An 18345-nucleotide genomic window follows, 5' to 3' on the forward strand; every position below is an offset into this window, starting at 1 on the left:
CAGATCCTGGGTATTTTCCGTGTTTGAAACACGTAGTAATGTGGTACCACACTGAAGCAGTCAATTAAACCTGGTTTCGATCAATATTTTAGAGGATAACACCGGTTAGGCCTGGGTTAGGTCTGGGTTATGCCCGCATCTGGCTCATGATTTTGCCTTCATCGCATACTTGTTGGCCAGATCCTGGGTTTTTTTCGTGTTTGAATCACGTAGTAATGTGGTAACACACTGAAGCAGTCAATTAAACCTGGTTTCGATCAATATTTTAGAGGATAACACCGGTTAGGTCTGGGTTAGGTCTTGGTTATGCCCGCATCTGGCTCATGATTTTGCCTTCATCGCATACTTGTTGGCCAGATCCTGGGTTTTTTCCGTGTTTGAATCACGTAGTAATGTGGTAACTCACTGAAGCAGTCAATTAAACCTGGTTTCGATCAATATTTTAGAGGATAACACCGGTTAGGTCTGGGTTAGGTCTGGGTTATGCCCGCGTCTGGCTCATGATTTTGCCTTCATCGCATACTTGTTGGCCAGATCCTGGGTTTTTTCCGTGTTTGAATCACGTAGTAATGTGGTAACACACTGAAGCAGTCAATTAAACCTGGTTTCGATCAATATTTCAGAGGATAACGCCGGTTAGGTCTGGGTTAGGTCTGGGTTATGCCCGCATCTGGCTCATGATTTTGCCTTCATCGCATACTTGTTGGCCAGATCCTGGGTTTTTTCCGTGTTTGAATCACGTAGTAATGTGGTAACTCACTGACGCAGTCCATTAAACCTGGTTTCGATCAATATTTCAGAGGATAACACCGGTTAGGTCTGGGTTAGGTCTGGGTTATGCCCGCATCTGGCTCATGATTTTGCCTTCTTCGCATACTTGTTGGCCAGATCCTGGGTTTTTTTCGTGTTTGAATCACGTAGTAATGTGGTAATACACTGAAGCAGTCAATTAAACCTGGTTTCGATCAATATTTTAGAGGATAACACCGGTTTGGTCTGGGTTAGGTCTGGGTTATGCCCGCATCTGGCTCATGATTTTGCCTTCATCGCATACTTGTTGGCCAGATCCTGGGTTTTTTCCGTGTTTGAATCACGTAGTAATGTGGTAACACACTGAAGCAGTCAAATAAACCTGGTTTCGATCAATATTTTAGAGGATAACGCCGGTTAGGTCTGGGTTAGGTCTGGGAAATGCGCGCATCTGGCTCATGATTTTGCCTTCTTCGCATACTTGTTGGCCAGATCCTGGGTTTTTTCCGTGTTTGAATCACGTAGTAATGTGGTAACACTGAAGCAGTCAATTAAACCTGGTTTCGATCAATATTTTAGAGGATAACACCGGTTAGGTCTGGGTTAGGTCTGGGTTATGCCCGCATCTGGCTCATGATTTTGCCTTCTTCGCATACTTGTTGGCCAGATCCTGGGTTTTTTTCGTGTTTGAATCACGTAGTAATGTGGTAACATACTGACGCAGTCAATTAAACCTGGTTTCGATCAATATTTTAGAGGATAACACCGGTTAGGTCTGGGTTAGGTCTGGGATATGCGCGCATCTGGCTTATGCTTTCGCCTTTTTCGCAAACTTGTTGGCCAGATCCTGGGTTTTTTCCGTGTTTGAATCACGTAGTAATGTTGTACCACACTGAGGCAGTCAATTAAACCTGGATTCGGACAGTATTTCAGAGGATAACACCGGTTAGGTCTGGGTTAGGTTCTGGGAAATGCCCCCTCAGGGGCTGTGTCCGGCCAGGTGTCCGGCGCAGTACGGGGCGTAGCGACCCCGAGGTACCTGATGCTAATCACACCGTAAGCCTCCTGTTGGTCGTCTGAACGACTCATTCGCAATTCCAGTCTTGGTTTTGTGAATGGTACGTGACGGCAGGAGGACCGGGGGCCTTGGCTTAACCGCCTGGGCTGCGAGGATGGTAACTCTATAAATTACCCTCTAATCCTAAGTTATGGTGCGCGGCGATGGGATGCATGGTTGGGAGAGAAGGCCCAATCCCTAGCGACCACCTCCGGGGGCACCTGCCGAACCCCCGGAGTATTAGGCTTCCCCAGGCAAGGCGGCTCTGCCTGGGGTGACCTTCCTTCCGACCACACTCGTGGGAACAACAATGGAGCATGATCAAATTAAAACAAACAGGACTGGATATTTTGATAACGGATTGGAACTCGAAACGGCAAACGGCATGGCAACGAATGGACCACTTCCTGGTGGGGTGAAACCCATGGTCAGGAGTGTGGAGGTGGTTAATCCCCAGCTCGGGATCCACCTTGGAGGTGATTTGGACCTCCTTAGGGTCGGCGCCGGCCCAGTGGTCAGCCTGGAGCGGTTGAATGCCTCTGAGTGGCGGAAAGCGGGGAGGGAATCACCTCCCCGCAAAAGGCATGATGCCGAGGAGGCGACGTCGAGCATCGTGGAGGCTGTCGCACTTCTCGACGATGAGTCCCAAGACGGCGACGATTGGGCGCCGGATCGTTCAACTGCCGACGACGTTGAGTGCGTCGATTCAAGCGAGGAGGATATTGAACCCGGGAAGAGGAAGCGGAAGGGCCCAGGGGCGGGGAGACCCCGGGGTATTTTCGTAGACCCTAGAAATTTGGGGCCCGGTATGAAGCACCTGCCGAAGCAGGCGGACCTCCGTAATATTGCGGAGGTCATGAAGTCAGACGAACTCTTGGGCCGGCTGAAAGAGCAGTTGGAGTCCGTCGTCAGGGTGGCAGATACCGCGAGCCACTTAAAGACGACGGACATTCGCGGCCTACGTTTGGCTGCACGGGTGGCGTTGGTCAGCGCCGAAGAGCTGCACGGCAGAGCTGACCGCGCCGAAAACCCGAACAGGCCGGCCAGGGAAGTCGTCATTCGTCAGGGCGAATGGGAGAGGAGGTCCAAGGCACTAGAGAAGAGGCTGGAGGTGGCGGATAAGACCGCCACCACCCTTTCCGAGACCGTGAGGGTCAAAGACAGGGAGTTGGAGCACCTCAGGCGGGAAGTTGGCCGCCTGAGGTACAAAGAGGAGCAGCGGAGGCTCCAGAGAGCAGGAGACGAGCCGGCCGGCGAGACACCACCGGACCATCTGCTGCCCTGTGTCCCTCGACCGCGGCGGAGGGACCTCCTCCCGTCCACCTTTGACGGGGGGGATCCCGGCATGGAGATCGACACGGCGGTCCCTGGACCGTCATGTCCAGCTAGGCCCGTCCAGCAAGTAGAAGAGTGCCCCGAGTCTGGAAACCCTTTGGTGGCCATGATGGCAGAAGTCGTCAAAAGGGTTTCTGACATGGCCGGGCATATATCGGCCCTGGAGGACCGGTTCCAGGCGCGTTTTGATGCGGTGTGGCGGGCTGTGTCCCGCCCGCCACTGGGGAAGGGTGCCATGACCCTTTCTGCATCCGCGGGAGCGGCCCCGCCGATTAACGCGAAAGGGGCAGATATGCCAAAGGGAAAGGCGAAGGGGACCGTGGCGACGAAACCGGGGGGCACGTGTGCTCCAGTCAAAGCCGCCGTGACAACCCCCAAGGCTACAAACAAAAAGATAGGTGCCACCAAGCCCCATGGTGGCACCTCTACAGCCGGAGTGGCGGATAAATCAAAGCCACCCGCCGCGAAATCCAAAGTGTCGGAAAAGGCTGCGCCACTTCTCCCTCCACCACCACCCAAGGCGAAGTCCACCCCTACCCCCACCAGCGAGGGGCAGGGTACTTGGGCTGAGGTGGTTAGGCGTGGCAAAAAGAAGGGGTGTGGAAAGGAGGCGACTGCAGTCACACCCACCACCAAGGCAGGTAAGACCTCCGCGGCAAGTCGGCCAGCCGCCACTACTGCGGCTGGCGGCAGCAAGAAAGGCGGTGCTCAGACTGCGGCGGTCAAATTGCCGAGGTTGCCTAAAAAGGCAGCAGTCTCGGTGACCGCCGCCGTAGGACGCGAAGGAGAACTGGGCCCCCTCCTCAACAGGGTGATGCCGGGTATCTGTAAGGATCTCGGGATCACCGGGATGCAGCCCACCAGAGCGGTCACCGGGGCGCTCCTGTTAGCGATCCCTGGTGAGAAAGGTAAGGAGAAGGCGACCGCTCTGCGTGCGCGTCTTGAGGGGGTCCTCCAGGACGAGGGTGTTCGGGTGGCTTGCCCCCAGAAACAGGCCGAGTTAAGGGTGTCCGGCCTGTCGGAGGCAGCCACCCAGGACGCAGTTAGGGAGGCCCTTGCCACCGCCGGGGGTTGCGGCGCTACGGAGGTCAACGTTGGTGACCTCCGCAGGGACAGCTCAGGCATGTTTACTGCCTGGGCTCGCTGTCCCCTTCGCGCCGCAACCAAGCTCGCGAAGTCCGGCCGCCTAATGGTCGGCTTCTTCGAGGCCCGGCTGGCGGTGCTTGCCGCGAGGCCGCTGCAGTGCCACCGCTGCCTGGAGTTCGGTCACGTTCGGCAGCGGTGCACCAGCACCGTAGATCGCAGCGGCCTCTGCTACCGCTGCGGAGGGGCCTCCCACACAGCCAGGGAGTGTACGGCCGCCCCAAAATGCCCCCTTTGTGTGGGCCTGGGGCGGCCAGCGAATCACCGAATGGGTGGGGCGGCGTGCCGTCCCCCCAAACGGAAGGGGAAGAAGGCAAAGGGTATGGTTGTGCCCCCATCCACGGTGCCGGCTGGTGTTGAGCCGGCGCCGGTGCCCGTCGCGATGGAGATCCAGGGGGCGGCTTGTTCCCAGCCGTCCCCAGCTGTGGTGTCGGGTGTTACACCCGCCCCAGCCTCTGTCGCGACGGCAGTGAGGGGGGTGGCATGCGTACCCGCCCCGCAACCCATGACGGAGATGATGGAGGTGGATGTGGCGCCTTGCGACTCGGTGCCCTCCACCTCCACGAAATCGGAAGGAGTTTTGTCCGGTGGGGGAGCTGCAGAGCCCCCACCACGGGCGGCAGACCAGACGCCGTGCGGGTCAGAGCCCCTTATTAGGGGGGTGATGGCCTCGTACGGCGGCAATGATCCGGGGCGCGCAGAGGCGCCCCTAAGCGCTGGAAGTGGAGGCCTGGAGGAGGCCGCGGGTGAGATCCGATAATGTCTCAACGCCTCCTCCAGGTCAATTTGAACCACTGCCGGGGGGCTCAGGATCTCATGCTCCAAACCCTCCGGCAGTGGAACATCGGGATGGCCGTGATCGCCGAGCCCTATCGTGTCCCCAAACACCCCGCTTGGGTGGGGGACCTTAACGGGGTCTCGGCGATCACCTGGCAGTACGGGCGCGGCACGTTGCCGTGCTCTGTAGTGGGGCGGGGCCACGGGTTTGTGGCGGTTAAGTGGGGGGAAGTAGTGGTTGCCGGGTGTTATGCGTCGCCCGCCAAGGGCCTCAGCGATTTTGAGGCGTACCTCGACGAGGTGGGGAGATGCATCTCCCCACATCTCGCCAGTGGGGTACTCGTCCTGGGAGATTTTAATGCCCACGCTGCAGCGTGGGGCTGCCCCAGGACGACCGTGAAGGGCGACGCGATGCTCGAATGGGCGGCGGGTCACGGCCTCATAGTTTTGAATGAAGGGGCCGTGAGCACGTGCGTGCACGCGCGGGGCGAGTCGATCGTCGACATATCGTTGGCGAGCCCCGCCATAGCGCGCCGTGTGTCCGACTGGAGGGTCGCGGAAGAGGTGGCCACGTTAAGCGACCACCTCTATATTACGTTTTCCGTATCCGCGACCCCTGGCGTAAATGGACCCCGTCAACCGGGCAGGGAAGCACACCCGGCGCCACGCTGGTCCGCCAAGAGGCTGGACCCGGACGCCCTTGCGATGGCAGCCTCCGTTGTGGCATGGCAGGAGATGCCACGCCGGACCCTCGGCAATCCTTCTGCCGGGGCGCGTTGGTTCCGCGACACTATGACGTCCTTGTGCGACGCAGTCATGCCGCGGGCCACCGCCCCGAGCCGAGGGGGGTCCGTGTACTGGTGGTCGGGCGAGATCGAGGACTTACGCACTCGTTGCGTTGTCGCCCGACGCCGGTACACCCGCGCCAGGAGACGGCGCGGGGCGACGGAGGCAGAGGTGGTGGGGTTGCGCGGGGAATTTTCCCTAGCGCGAAGAACCCTCCGCCGGGCCATCGCGACCGCGAAAGCCCATGCATGGGCGGAGCTCCTCGGCTCTCTGGATGCAAATCCGTGGGGGCGCCCCTATCATATGGTCGTAGGGAAGATGCGATCATGGGCGCCCCCGGTCACAGAGAGCCTCGACCCCCAGCTGCTCGGGGAAACTATGCGCGTCCTCTTCCCAGTTGGGGGAGAGGCGTTCCTGCATCCCCCCGAGCCACAGCCGGATCACCCGCCTTGGTGGTCCGACGAACTGGGGGTCTCCGAGGAGGAGCTGGCCAGGGCCGTCCGGAGAATGGCTGCCAAAAAGACGGCGCCAGGACCGGACGGCATACCTGGCAGGGCCTGGGCTATAGCGGTGGGTGCTCTGGGGGCTGGCTTGATACGCGTCTTTGACGCGTGCCTGCGGACCGGTCAGTTCCCCCACATATGGAAGGTGGCGAGGTTGGTCCTCCTCCACAAGCCAGGGAAGCCCGCAGATTCTCCATCTGCGTTCCGACCCATTTGTCTGTTGGACGAGGCTGGAAAGCTCCTCGAGCGGGTCATTGTATCCAGGCTCGAGGGGCACCTGTCCCGCGTCGGCCCTGATCTGGCCGACCGACAGTTCGGCTTTCGCCGGGGCCGCTCCACGGTCGACGCCATAGCGACAGTGCGGACCCTAGCGGAATCGGCAATCTCCCGGGGGGGTGTGGCGTTGGCAGTATCTCTCGACATAGCCAACGCCTTTAACACCGTCTCCTGGGGGGCGATAGGTCGGGCACTCCAGTACCACCGGGTGCCCGCCTATCTATGCCGACTGATCGGGGATTATCTGCGGGGCAGGGTAGTCCAATATCCGGGTCGGAACGGGATGGAGCAGAGAGCGGTGCACCGCGGAGTCCCACAGGGGTCGGTCCTCGGGCCGCTCCTGTGGAACTTGGCGTATGATGCGGTGCTGCGGGCTGACCTACCCGTCGGCGTGTCGTTGGTTTGTTATGCCGACGACACCCTGGTGATTGCCGGCGGGGATACTTGGAGGAGGGCCGTGGCCCTCGCGGAGGAAGGGACGGCACGAGTCGTTGCCGAGGTAGAGCGTCTGGGATTGCGCGTGGCACCCCAGAAGACCGAGGCCATCTGGCTGTGCAACGTCAGTGGTCGAGGGGTGCCGCGCCAGGCGTCTCTACGAGTGGGCGGAGCCCAAGTCGGGGTGGGGCGCCGGATGAAGTATTTGGGCCTCACCCTCGACAGCTACTGGCGGTTCGGGCATCATTTGGAAGGGTTGGGTCCCCGTATTGAAAGGGCAGCGGCCGCGTTAGGTCGCATAATGCCCAATCTCGGGGGGCCCAACATGGCGGCACGGCGGCTGTATTTGGGAGTCGTCCGGTCCATGGCGCTTTATGGCGCGCCAATATGGGCCGGCGGTCTGATGGTCAATCGGCGGGGTACATTTGTACTCCGTCGGTTACAGAGGTTGGTCGCCATCAGAGTCGTGCGGGGTTATCGCACGATCTCCTACACAGCCGCCACCTTGCTGGCGGGTTCCGCACCGTTTCACCTGCTGGCGAAAATGGACGCAGAGGTGTATCAAAGCCTCTGCGACCTTCGCCAGCGGGGCGTGGACCCGCAAGGCGAGGAGGCCGCCAGGGCCCGAAGCCAGGCGCGGCGACGCGTCTATAGTCGGTGGCTGGTCTGGTTATCGAAGCCAGACCAGCGGGATGATCGCGTCGCCGCGGCGGTCCGCCCAGTGTTTTATGCCTGGGTGGGTTAGGTCTGGGTTAGGTCTGGGTTATGCCCGCATCTGGCTCATGATTTTGCCTTCATCGCATACTTGTTGGCCAGATCCTGGGTTTTTTCCGTGTTTGAATCACGTAGTAATGTGGTAACACACTGAAGCAGTCAATTAAACCTGGTTTCGATCAATATTTTAGAGGATAACACCGGTTAGGTCTGGGTTAGGTCTGGGTTATGCCCGCATCTGGCTCATGATTTTGCCTTCATCGCATACTTGTTGGCCAGATCCTGGGTTTTTTCCGTGTTTGAATCACGTAGTAATGTGGTAACACACTGAAGCAGTCAATTAAACCTGGTTTCGATCAATATTTTAGAGGATAACACCGGTTAGGTCTGGGTTAGGTCTGGGTTATGCCCGCATCTGGCTCATGATTTTGCCTTCTTCGCATACTTGTTGGCCAGATCCTGGGTTTTTTTCGTGTTTGAATCACGTAGTAACGTGGTAACACACTGAAGCAGTCAATTAAACCTGGTTTCGATCAATATTTCAGAGGATAACACCGGTTAGGTCTAGGTTAGGTCTGGGAAATGCGCGCATCTGGCTTATACTTTCGCCTTCTTCGCACACTTGTTGGCCAGATTGTGGGTTTTTTTCGTGTTTGAATCACGTAGGAATGTGGTAACACACTGAAGCAGTCAATTAAACCTGGTTTCGATCAATATTTTAGAGGATAACACCGGTTAGGTCTGGGTTAGGTCTGGGTTATGCCCGCATCTGGCTCATGATTTTGCCTTCTTCGCATACTTGTTGGCCAGATCCTGGGTTTTTTTCGTGTTTGAATCACGTAGGAATGTGGTAACACACTGAAGCAGTCAATTAAACCTGGTTTCGATCAATATTTTAGAGGATAACACCGGTTAGGTCTGGGTTAGGTCTGGGTTATGCCCGCATCTGGCTCATGATTTTGCCTTCTTCGCATACTTGTTGGCCAGATCCTGGGTTTTTTTCGTGTTTGAATCACGTAGGAATGTGGTACCACACTGAAGCAGTCAATTAAACCTGGATTCGATCAATATTTTAGAGGATAACGCCGGTTAGGTCTGGGTTAGGTCTGGGAAATGCCCGCATCTGGCTCATGATTTTGCCTTCTTCGGATACTTGTTGGCCAGATCCTGGGTATTTTCCGTGTTTGAATCACGTAGTAATGTGGTAACACACTGAAGCAGTCAATTAAACCTGGTTTCGATCAATATTTCAGAGGATAACACCGGTTAGGTCTGGGTTAGGTCTGGGTTATGCCCCCATCTGGCTCATGATTTTGCCTTCTTCGCATACTTGTTGGCCAGATCCTGGGTTTTTTTCGTGTTTGAATCACGTAGTAATGTGGTAACACACTGAAGCAGTCAATTAAACCTGGTTTCGATCAATATTTTAGAGGATAACACCGGTTAGGTCTGGGTTAGGTCTGGGATATGCGCGCATCTGGCTTATGCTTTCGCCTTTTTCGCAAACTTGTTGGCCAGATCCTGGGTATTTTCCGTGTTTGAAACACGTAGTAATGTGATAACACAATGAAGCAGTCAATTAAACCTGGTTTCGATCAATATTTCAGAGGATAACACCGGTTAGGCCTGGGTTAGGTCTGGGTTATGCCCGCATCTGGCTCATGATTTTGCCTTCATCGCATACTTGTTGGCCAGATCCTGGGTTTTTTTCGTGTTTGAATCACGTAGTAATGTGGTAACACACTGAAGCAGTCAATTAAACCTGGTTTCGATCAATATTTTAGAGGATAACACCGGTTAGGTCTGGGTTAGGTCTGGGTTATGCCCGCATCTGGCTCATGATTTTGCCTTCATCGCATACTTGTTGGCCAGATCCTGGGTTTTTTCCGTGTTTGAATCACGTAGTAATGTGGTAACTCACTGAAGCAGTCAATTAAACCTGGTTTCGATCAATATTTTAGAGGATAACACCGGTTAGGTCTGGGTTAGGTCTGGGTTATGCCCGCATCTGACTCATGATTTTGCCTTCATCGCATACTTGTTGGCCAGATCCTGGGTTTTTTCCGTGTTTGAATCACGTAGTAATGTGGTAACACACTGAAGCAGTCAATTAAACCTGGTTTCGATCAATATTTCAGAGGATAACACCGGTTAGGTCTGGGTTAGGTCTGGGTTATGCCCGCATCTGGCTCATGATTTTGCCTTCATCGCATACTTGTTGGCCAGATCCTGGGTTTTTTCCGTGTTTGAATCACGTAGTAATGTGGTAACTCACTGACGCAGTCCATTAAACCTGGTTTCGATCAATATTTCAGCGGATAACACCGGTTAGGTCTGGGTTAGGTCTGGGTTATGCCCGCATCTGGCTCATGATTTTGCCTTCTTCGCATACTTGTTGGCCAGATCCTGGGTTTTTTTCGTGTTTGAATCACGTAGTAATGTGGTAATACACTGAAGCAGTCAATTAAACCTGGTTTCGATCAATATTTTAGAGGATAACACCGGTTAGGTCTGGGTTAGGTCTGGGTTATGCCCGCATCTGGCTCATGATTTTGTCTTCATCGCATACTTGTTGGCCAGATCCTGGGTTTTTTCCGTGTTTGAATCACGTAGTAATGTGGTAACACACTGAAGCAGTCAATTAAACCTGGTTTCGATCAATATTTCAGAGGATAACGCCGGTTAGGTCTGGGTTAGGTCTGGGAAATGTGCGCATCTGGCTCATGATTTTGCCTTCTTCGCATACTTGTTGGCCAGATCCTGGGTTTTTTTCGTGTTTGAGTCACGTAGTAATGTGGTAACACACTGAAGCAGTCAAATAAACCTGGTTTCGATCAATATTTTAGAGGATAACGCCGGTTAGGTCTGGGTTAGGTCTGGGAAATGCGCGCATCTGGCTCATGATTTTGCCTTCTTCGCATACTTGTTGGCCAGATCCTGGGTATTTTCCGTGTTTGAATCACGTAGTAATGTGGTAACTCACTGACGCAGTCCATTAAACCTGGTTTCGATCAATATTTCAGAGGATAACACCGGTTAGGTCTGGGTTAGGTCTGGGTTATGCCCGCATCTGGCTCATGATTTTGCCTTCATCGCATACTTGTTGGCCAGATCCTGGGTTTTTTCCGTGTTTGAATCACGTAGTAATGTGGTAACTCACTGACGCAGTCCATTAAACCTGGTTTCGATCAATATTTCAGAGGATAACACCGGTTAGGTCTGGGTTAGGTCTGGGTTATGCCCGCATCTGGCTCATGATTTTGCCTTCTTCGCATACTTGTTGGCCAGATCCTGGGTTTTTTTCGTGTTTGAGTCACGTAGTAATGTGGTAACACACTGAAGCAGTCAAATAAACCTGGTTTCGATCAATATTTTAGAGGATAACGCCGGTTAGGTCTGGGTTAGGTCTGGGAAATGCGCGCATCTGGCTCATGATTTTGCCTTCTTCGCATACTTGTTGGCCAGATCCTGGGTTTTCTTCGTGTTTGAATCACGTAGTAATGTGGTAATACACTGAAGCAGTCAATTAAACCTGGTTTCGATCAATATTTTAGAGGATAACACCGGTTTGGTCTGGGTTAGGTCTGGGTTAGGTCTGGGTTATGCCCGCATCTGGCTCATGATTTTGCCTTCTTCGCATACTTGTTGGCCAGATCCTGGGTTTTTTTCGTGTTTGAGTCACGTAGTAATGTGGTAACACACTGAAGCAGTGAAATAAACCTGGTTTCGATCAATATTTTAGAGGATAACGCCGGTTAGGTCTGGGTTAGGTCTGGGAAATGCGCGCATCTGGCTCATGATTTTGCCTTCTTCGCATACTTGTTGGCCAGATCCTGGGTATTTTCCGTGTTTGAATCACGTAGTAATGTGGTAACACTGAAGCAGTCAATTAAACCTGGTTTCGATCAATATTTTAGAGGATAACACCGGTTAGGTCTGGGTTAGGTCTGGGTTATGCCCGCATCTGGCTCATGATTTTGCCTTCTTCGCATACTTGTTGGCCAGATCCTGGGTTTTTTTCGTGTTTGAATCACGTAGTAATGTGGTAACACACTGAAGCAGTCAATTAAACCTGGTTTCGATCAATATTTTAGAGGATAACACCGGTTAGGTCTGGGTTAGGTCTGGGATATGCGCGCATCTGGCTTATGCTTTCGCCTTTTTCGCAAACTTGTTGGCCAGATCCTGGGTTTTTTCCGTGTTTGAATCACGTAGTAATGTTGTACCACACTGAGGCAGTCAATTAAACCTGGATTCGGACAGTATTTCAGAGGATAACACCGGTTAGGTCTGGGTTAGGTCTGGGAAATGCGCGCATCTGGCTTATTCTTTCGCATTCTTCGCATACTTGTTGGCCAGATCCTGGGTATTTTCCGTGTTTGAAACACGTAGTAATGTGATAACACAATGAAGCAGTCAATTAAACCTGGTTTCGATCAATATTTCAGAGGATAACACCGGTTAGGTCTGGGTTAGGTCCGGGATATGCGCGCATATGGCTTATACTTTCGCCATTTTCGCAAACTTGTTGGCCAGATCCTGGGTATTTTCCGTGTTTGAAACACGTAGTAATGTGGTACCACACTGAAGCAGTCAATTAAACCTGGTTTCGATCAATATTCTAGAGGATAACGCCGGTTAGGTCTGGGTTAGGTCTGGGAAATGCGCGCATCTGGCTCATGATTTTGCCTTCTTCGCATACTTGTTGGCCAGATCCTGGGTATTTTCCGTGTTTGAATCACGTAGTAATGTGGTAACACACTGAAGCAGTCAATTAAACCTGGTTTCGATCAATATTTCAGAGGATAACACCGGTTAGGTCTGGGTTAGGTCTGGGTTATGCCCCCATCTGGCTCATGATTTTGCCTTCTTCGCATACTTGTTGGCCAGATTCTGGGTTTTTTTCGTGTTTGAATCACGTTGTAATGTGGTAATACACTGAAGCAGTCAATTAAACCTGGTTTCGATCAATATTTTAGAGGATAACACCGGTTAGGTCTGGGTTAGGTCTGGGTTATGCCCGCATCTGGCTCATGATTTTGCCTTCTTCGCATACTTGTTGGCCAGATCCTGGGTTTTTTTCGTGTTTGAATCACGTAGTAATGTGGTAACACACTGAAGCAGTCAATTAAACCTGGTTTCGATCAATATTTTAGAGGATAACACCGGTTAGGTCTGGGTTAGGTCTGGGTTATGCCCGCATCTGGCTCATGATTTTGCCTTCATCGCATACTTGTAGGCCAGATCCTGGGTTTTTTCCGTGTTTGAATCACGTAGTAATGTGGTAACACACTGAAGCAGTCAATTAAACCTGGTTTCGATCAATATTTCAGAGGATAACGCCGGTTAGGTCTGGGTTAGGTCTGGGAAATGTGCGCATCTGGCTCATGATTTTGCCTTCTTCGCATACTTGTTGGCCAGATCCTGGGTATTTTCCGCGTTTGAATCACGTAGTAATGTGGTAACACACTGAAGCAGTCAATTAAACCTGGTTTCGATCAATATTTCAGAGGATAACACCGGTTAGGTCTGGGTTAGGTCTGTGTTACGCCCGCATCTGGCTCATGATTTTGCCTTCTTCGCATACTTGTTGGCCAGATCCTGGGTTTTTTTCGTGTTTGAATCACGTAGTAATGTGGTAATACACTGAAGCAGTCAATTAAACCTGGTTTCGATCAATATTTTAGAGGATAACACCGGTTAGGTCTGGGTTAGGTCTGGGTTATGCCCGCATCTGGCTCATGATTTTGCCTTCTTCGCATACTTGTTGGCCAGATCCTGGGTTTTTTTCGTGTTTGAATCACGTAGTAATGTGGTAACACACTGAAGCAGTCAATTAAACCTGGTTTCGATCAATATTTTAGAGGATAACACCGGTTAGGTCTGGGTTAGGTCTGGGTTATGCCCGCATCTGGCTCATGATTTTGTCTTCATCGCATACTTGTTGGCCAGATCCTGGGTTTTTTCCGTGTTTGAATCACGTAGTAATGTGGTAACACACTGAAGCAGTCAATTAAACCTGGTTTCGATCAATATTTCAGAGGATAACGCCGGTTAGGTCTGGGATAGGTCTGGGAAATGTGCGCATCTGGCTCATGATTTTGCCTTCTTCGCATACTTGTTGGCCAGATCCTGGGTTTTTTTCGTGTTTGAGTCACGTAGTAATGTGGTAACACACTGAAGCAGTCAAATAAACCTGGTTTCGATCAATATTTTAGAGGATAACGCCGGTTAGGTCTGGGTTAGGTCTGGGAAATGCGCGCATCTGGCTCATGATTTTGCCTTCTTCGCATACTTGTTGGCCAGATCCTGGGTATTTTCCGTGTTTGAATCACGTAGTAATGTGGTAACTCACTGACGCAGTCCATTAAACCTGGTTTCGATCAATATTTCAGAGGATAACACCGGTTAGGTCTGGGTTAGGTCTGGGTTATGCCCGCATCTGGCTCATGATTTTGCCTTCATCGCATACTTGTTGGCCAGATCCTGGGTTTTTTCCGTGTTTGAATCACGTAGTAATGTGGTAACTCACTGACGCAGTCCATTAAACCTGGTTTCGATCAATATTTCAGAGGATAACACCGGTTAGGTCTGGGTTAGGTCTGGGTTATGCCCGCATCTGGCTCATGATTTTGCCTTCTTCGCATACTTGTTGGCCAGATCCTGGGTTTTTTTCGTGTTTGAGTCACGTAGTAATGTGGTAACACACTGAAGCAGTCAAATAAACCTGGTTTCGATCAATATTTTAGAGGATAACGCCGGTTAGGTCTGGGTTAGGTCTGGGAAATGCGCGCATCTGGCTCATGATTTTGCCTTCTTCGCATACTTGTTGGCCAGATCCTGGGTTTTCTTCGTGTTTGAATCACGTAGTAATGTGGTAATACACTGAAGCAGTCAATTAAACCTGGTTTCGATCAATATTTTAGAGGATAACACCGGTTTGGTCTGGGTTAGGTCTGGGTTATGCCCGCATCTGGCTCATGATTTTGCCTTCTTCGCATACTTGTTGGCCAGATCCTGGGTTTTTTTCGTGTTTGAGTCACGTAGTAATGTGGTAACACACTGAAGCAGTCAAATAAACCTGGTTTCGATCAATATTTTAGAGGATAACACCGGTTAGGTCTGTGTTAGGTCTGGGTTATGCCCGCATCTGGCTCATGATTTTGCCTTCTTCGCATACTTGTTGGCCAGATCCTGGGTTTTTTTCGTGTTTGAATCACGTAGTAATGTGGTAACACACTGAAGCAGTCAATTAAACCTGGTTTCGATCAATATTTTAGAGGATAACACCGGTTAGGTCTGGGTTAGGTCTGGGATATGCGCGCATCTGGCTTATGCTTTCGCCTTTTTCGCAAACTTGTTGGCCAGATCCTGGGTTTTTTCCGTGTTTGAATCACGTAGTAATGTTGTACCACACTGAGGCAGTCAATTAAACCTGGATTCGGACAGTATTTCAGAGGATAACACCGGTTAGGTCTGGGTTAGGTCTGGGAAATGCGCGCATCTGGCTTATTCTTTCGCATTCTTCGCATACTTGTTGGCCAGATCCTGGGTATTTTCCGTGTTTGAAACACGTAGTAATGTGATAACACAATGAAGCAGTCAATTAAACCTGGTTTCGATCAATATTTCAGAGGATAACACCGGTTAGGTCTGGGTTAGGTCCGGGATATGCGCGCATATGGCTTATACTTTCGCCATTTTCGCAAACTTGTTGGCCAGATCCTGGGTATTTTCCGTGTTTGAAACACGTAGTAATGTGGTACCACACTGAAGCAGTCAATTAAACCTGGTTTCGATCAATATTCTAGAGGATAACGCCGGTTAGGTCTGGGTTAGGTCTGGGAAATGCGCGCATCTGGCTCATGATTTTGCCTTCTTCGCATACTTGTTGGCCAGATCCTGGGTATTTTCCGTGTTTGAATCACGTAGTAATGTGGTAACACACTGAAGCAGTCAATTAAACCTGGTTTCGATCAATATTTCAGAGGATAACACCGGTTAGGTCTGGGTTAGGTCTGGGTTATGCCCCCATCTGGCTCATGATTTTGCCTTCTTCGCATACTTGTTGGCCAGATTCTGGGTTTTTTTCGTGTTTGAATCACGTTGTAATGTGGTAATACACTGAAGCAGTCAATTAAACCTGGTTTCGATCAATATTTTAGAGGATAACACCGGTTAGGTCTGGGTTAGGTCTGGGTTATGCCCGCATCTGGCTCATGATTTTGCCTTCTTCGCATACTTGTTGGCCAGATCCTGGGTTTTTTTCGTGTTTGAATCACGTAGTAATGTGGTAACACACTGAAGCAGTCAATTAAACCTGGTTTCGATCAATATTTTAGAGGATAACACCGGTTAGGTCTGGGTTAGGTCTGGGTTATGCCCGCATCTGGCTCATGATTTTGCCTTCATCGCATACTTGTAGGCCAGATCCTGGGTTTTTTCCGTGTTTGAATCACGTAGTAATGTGGTAACACACTGAAGCAGTCAATTAAACCTGGTTTCGATCAATATTTCAGAGGATAACGCCGGTTAGGTCTGGGTTAGGTCTGGGAAATGTGCGCATCTGGCTCATGATTTTGCCTTCTTCGCATACTTGTTGGCCAGATCCTGGGTATTTTCCGCGTTTGAATCACGTAGTAATGTGGTAACACACTGATGCAGTCAATTAAACCTGGTTTCGATCAATATTTCAGAGGATAACACCGGTTAGGTCTGGGTTAGGTCTGTGTTATGCCCGCATCTGGCTCATGATTTTGCCTTCTTCGCATACTTGTTGGCCAGATCCTGGGTTTTTTTCGTGTTTGAATCACGTAGTAATGTGGTAATACACTGAAGCAGTCAATTAAACCTGGTTTCGATCAATATTTTAGAGGATAACACCGGTTAGGTCTGGGTTAGGTCTGGGTTATGCCCGCATCTGGCTCATGATTTTGCCTTCTTCGCATACTTGTTGGCCAGATCCTGGGTTTTTTTCGTGTTTGAATCACGTAGTAATGTGGTGACACACTGAAGCAGTCAATTAAACCTGGTTTCGATCAATATTTTAGAGGATAACACCGGTTAGGCCTGGGTGAGGTCTGGGTTATGCCTGCATCTGGCTCATGATTTTGCCTTCATCGCATACTTGTTGGCCAGATCCTGGGTTTTTTTCGTGTTTGAATCACGTAGTAATGTGGTAACACACTGAAGCAGTCAATTAAACCTGGTTTCGATCAATATTTTAGAGGATAACACCGGTTAGGTCTGGGTTAGGTCTGGGTTATGCCCGCATCTGGCTCATGATTTTGCCTTCATCGCATACTTGTTGGCCAGATCCTGGGTTTTTTCCGTGTTTGAATCACGTAGTAATGTGGTAACTCACTGAAGCAGTCAATTAAACCTGGTTTCGATCAATATTTCAGAGGATAACGCCGGTTAGGTCTGGGTTAGGTCTGGGTTATGCCCGCATCTGGCTCATGATTTTGCCTTCCTCGCATACTTGTTGGCCAGATCCTGGGTTTTTTTCGTGTTTGAATCACGTAGGAATGTGGTAACACACTGAAGCAGTCAATTAAACCTGGTTTCGATCAATATTTTAGAGGATAACACCGGTTAGGTCTGGGTTCAGTCTGGGATTTGCGCGCATATGGCTTATACTTTCGCCTAATTCGCAAACTTGTTGGCCAGATCCTGGGTATTTTCCGTGTTTGAATCACGTAGGAATGTGGTAACACACTGGAGCAGTCAATTAAACCTGGTTTCGATCAATATTTTAGAGGATAACACCGGTTAGGTCTGGGTTAGGTCTGGGTTATGCCCGCATCTGGCTCATGATTTTGCCTTCTTCGCATACTTGTTGGCCAGATCCTGGGTATTTTCCGTGTTTGAATCACGTAGTAATGTGGTAACACACTGAAGCAGTCAATTAAACCTGGTTTCGATCAATATTTCAGAGGATAACACCGGTTAGGTCTGGGTTAGGTCTGGGTTATGCCCCCATCTGGCTCATGATTTTGCCTTCTTCGCATACTTGTTGGCCAGATCCTGGGTTTTTTTCGTGTTTGAATCACGTAGTAATGTGGTAATACACTGAAGCAGTCAATTAAACCTGGTTTCGATCAATATTTTAGAGGATAACACCGGTTAGGTCTGGGTTAGGTCTGGGTTAAGCCCGCATCTGGCTCATGATTTTGCCTTCTTCGCATACTTGTTGGCCAGATCCTGGGTTTTTTTCGTGTTTGAATCACGTAGTAATGTGGTAACACACTGAAGCAGTCAATTAAACCTGGTTTCGATCAATATTTTAGAGGATAACACCGGTTAGGTCTGGGTTAGGTCTGGGTTATGCCCGCATCTGGCTCATGATTTTGCCTTCATCGCATACTTGTTGGCCAGATCCTGGGTTTTTTCCGTGTTTGAATCACGTAGTAATGTGGTAACACAATGAAGCAGTCAATTAAGCCTGGTTTCGATCAATATTTCAGAGGATAACGCCGGTTAGGTCTGGGTTAGGTCTGGGAAATGCGCGCATCTGGCTCATGATTTTGCCTTCTTCGCATACTTGTTGGCCAGATCCTGGGTATTTTC

Source organism: Colletes latitarsis, chromosome 1 (assembly GCF_051014445.1).
Source record: "Colletes latitarsis isolate SP2378_abdomen chromosome 1, iyColLati1, whole genome shotgun sequence".
NCBI classification, from domain to species: domain Eukaryota; kingdom Metazoa; phylum Arthropoda; class Insecta; order Hymenoptera; family Colletidae; genus Colletes; species Colletes latitarsis.